The sequence below is a fragment of the Drosophila takahashii genome, chromosome 2L (assembly GCF_030179915.1).
Source record: "Drosophila takahashii strain IR98-3 E-12201 chromosome 2L, DtakHiC1v2, whole genome shotgun sequence".
NCBI lineage: Eukaryota > Metazoa > Arthropoda > Insecta > Diptera > Drosophilidae > Drosophila > Drosophila takahashii.
In genome coordinates, this window is record NC_091678.1 from 14,896,429 (window position 1) to 14,900,126 (window position 3,698).

Here is a 3,698-nt window from a genome sequence, read left to right on the forward strand (position 1 = left end):
TGGTTAGTTGAGTCCTCTGTCGAGTCCACTCTACACGGCAAAAATATACTGGATCTGATATCAAACAAATAAATAGTACAATTTTAAGTATTTATAACATTAATGCATTCCATCATCAATTAAATTTAAATGTAATTTATTTTAAATATAGTTTTTCTCACTTTAATTCCCTTCTCAATAAATAAGTTATATATTTGTAATATTTTTTCCCCCGTGTGGCTGAATCTTAATGTGATTGTCAGGCGAGTGAATGGGAAAAGAAAGCACCGAGGGAAAATAAAGGAAAAGTGCAGAGCTGTCAGCCCGCCGCTGCTCCTCCATTCGGAATGTGTGTATAATGGGCATGAATGAGCGGAGGCCGATGGCGATGTCGATGCCGATGCCTCAGAGACATGTGGCAGGTGGCAGGTGGAAAGTCGGGGGAGGGGCAGGGGGAGAGGCTTGGCCTGCCGACAGGCGCTTGACAGCGTAACATTTGCCAGAAAGGCAGAAAAGCGGCAACAATGCAGCGGCCAGGAAAGCTCATTGTCATTGCAATTGAACGAATCGCTGAATGAGTGAATGAACGAATGACTTGCCGGCCTTATGCCGTATGCAAAGGAAAATCCCCTCCTGACCGGCCTCGGGAGAAAAAGCTTTTAGAATAATGCCCAACGAAATGAAAATCGAGCAAGGCGTACACGCCCGAAAGGCAAAGCCGGAAAAACATTTAACTAAATTGCAAATGGCAAACAAAAAGGCCAGAAAAAGGAAACTCTTGTTACGCTCGATATCTTTGCCCCAAGGCGGGGATTTTCCCGAAAAATTGCAAATTTAATTTGAAGTGGATGAAAGTATGCCGCAATAAATTCTAATTAAAAGCAAGTGCCATCAATCAAGACTCAACGAGGCCAGCGAGCATTTTTCACTTCAATTAATCAGCCAACACACAGGCCTCGAGGAAAACGGATGATGATGTCTCACTTCAGAACCGCTTTTTGTCTTGGAAAAATGTCCCCTCCGCATGTCAAAGGCCTAGACAACTTTCGGGGCTCTTTTATCGCATTACGCATTTATCACCAGAGGCTGAGAGAGATATGCAGGGACTCGAGTGTGTGGTCTCTATAAAGATAAAAGGACAATGGGATCGTCTCTCTATGTGCGATAATTATGTGGGCGTTTCTGAGTGTGCAACACCAGAGAAATAAAAGGCGCCAAGTGACCCACAAGCCAAGCTGGCCCGGTCGCAAAAAACTAGGGAAGAAAGGGCCAACAAAATGCAACGCAAAGTGAAATGTAAGTATTCTTGAGACTTAAAGCGATGGGACTTATGCATATAGAATGTGCGAAGGACGAGCAGGGTGCTGCGGCCAGCAGACTGCCAAACTGACCCCGTTCTGAATTCTATGCTAATGAACTGCTCGGGTTCGTTGTTTTCCGAGTCCTTTTTGGACAGCCTAAAAGGAACACTCGAGCGAAGACAAAGGCCAAGAGTTTTTCGATCCAGCTAAAGATATGCAAAAGCATAATGTAAATTAAGATAGATTTACAAGTCAGAATATACTTTTACAAAAGAACTTTAAGGCCATGTTTACAGCAAATTCAATCCACCACCGTAAGCAAAATGTTTTCTAATAAATTGACTTTTCCCATCACCTAAACCAATTTGTGTAATCGCCATAGAACACACACAGCTTTTCGACCACTCCCGATTTTTACCAGCTGTAAGACCATTTATCCGGCGTGTTCATCGCGCTCTGAACTTTCAATAAAATCCCCCAGTGAAATGCCAAAATGAAATAGTCCACTGGAAAGCTTTTCATTACACGCCAAACTTTTCACAAAATATATTAAAAAACAAAAAATACGCGACCAGTTAAAACTATCCGCGGGAGAAAAAAAAAACGAAAAGTGAAGAAAAACCGAAATGCACACAAAATGGACGCCATTTGCTGCAGTGGGAAAAAATACACACAAGTTTCGGACCTTGCTGAAAAAGTGCAATAAGTGCGCCAACGGGTAAAAGTTATAAAATTAAAACTCTTACTCACTCCCGCTTTACTTTCTCTCTCTTTCACCATGTCGAACTTTCCAACTTGCATACGTCATTTCAGCAAATTAACGCAACGCAACGGAAACGAAAATATAATAAGAAGCCCACATTATGGCGCATAAATCAAACGGATCTCATTATGGAGGGGGAGAATAAAGAGCTTCCATGGCGACTTCTTTATGTATTCGAAGCCCCTGATGAACACAGAAGGTAAATGAAAGGGAATATGTCCTAGATTAATTTTTAGGAAAAATGGTAAATGGGAAAATTAATAACGAAGAAATTTATCTTAGTAAATTAGATAATTTTTTAAAGTTTAATCTATATATTTTTAGAATTCTTAAAATATAAATTTTCTTTTTGTTACATTAATATTTTTGGAATGCGTTTAAAACGGACTTAAATCTGTTAGCTTCTTTCTTTTCCCAGAGTATTCTTTAAGCTGCCTTTAAACATAATTCGCTCATGGTCTTTATATATTAATTTATATATAAATACTTTTTGTGGCCACCACCTTTTTCCCCGCCCCTCTGCTAACAATTATTTTAAACGCACCGCCTTTGGCCATTCATTTTTATTTTTATTTCAACTTTTTCTCCCCGACCTTCATTTTGTGCTGGCGTCGACATAAAAGAATGTTTCATTATTTATGCGGCTTTTTGTGGGCTTAGCTTTATTCAGCTGCTGCTGATAATGATGACGATGACGATGTTGAGGTCGATTATGTTGATGATGCGCTTAATGGGAGATAATAAATTAATGCATTCGCGAGTCTAGCGGTCACTCTAGCTACTCGTGGACTGGAGTAATAATTTCGGAAAGTTAAAAGAACTTTTATTGGAAATCATCGTAGTCTATATTAGCATTTGATGACGATTCCATTGAATTTCCGGCTGATTTTACACAGCAAAAATCATTTTGATTATCCGTCGACTGCACAAATTGGTTCAATTAGGAAATCAATTTCAATAAAACAATCATCAAACGACCGTTTATATAGGAACGCGCTGAGGGAGGGGCAGGTTCCATTGCCACGACGACTTGGGCTCAAATCAAACGATAAATCCAAAGCCAAGAAAGCAAATTCAATGCCTGACCACGATATGAAAACGATATAGTGAGAGAGAACAACAATGGATAAAATGGGAAAAGTTGAGGGGTGAAAGGGAGGCTAATGCGTCCTTTGTGCTCTGTGACACGTGGAGGATGTGGAGGTTGATTCTTGTCCCATACTTAAAGTTTATTGATTCTGCATTGGAGAAGGAGATCCAAAGGTGCAGGGAATAAAATCTGTATCCTCGAATAAAATGCCATTTTCATAATGAATCTATAAGCTTTGTTGGATAAGTGTACAACTCTCCACATATTTTTTATTTGACAAAAAATAATGTATGCTATTCCAATTTGAATTATCAAATCAACAGAGATAACATTTATTTTCCATCACTTGATTTACCTTCGTGTCACGCTGCCACCCACAATTTGCCGAGTATTGTGTTTTATTGTATTTATTTTTCCAGCTCACATCCGCACGCAAATAAAAGAGGGAAATATTTATCAATGGAGCGCGACACACAAGGTAAATATAATGCCAGTGCCAGTCCTTTTGTCAACTTTTGTATATAAGGGGAGGAGGACCAGTGCTTCCAGCTCTTCGCCCTGTTTG

General features: G+C 39.7%; 1 long non-coding RNA gene across 1 annotated transcript; it reads left to right on the top strand.

The window, feature by feature from the left end:
• Nucleotides 1-1,791: 1,791 nt before the first annotated feature.
• LOC138913716 (uncharacterized) lies at nucleotides 1,792-3,435 on the top strand. Its single transcript, XR_011419517.1, has 3 exons — nucleotides 1,792-1,998; nucleotides 2,094-2,242; nucleotides 2,667-3,435. It is a non-coding gene; the product is annotated as an uncharacterized lncRNA (long non-coding RNA).
• Nucleotides 3,436-3,698: the final 263 nt, after the last annotated feature.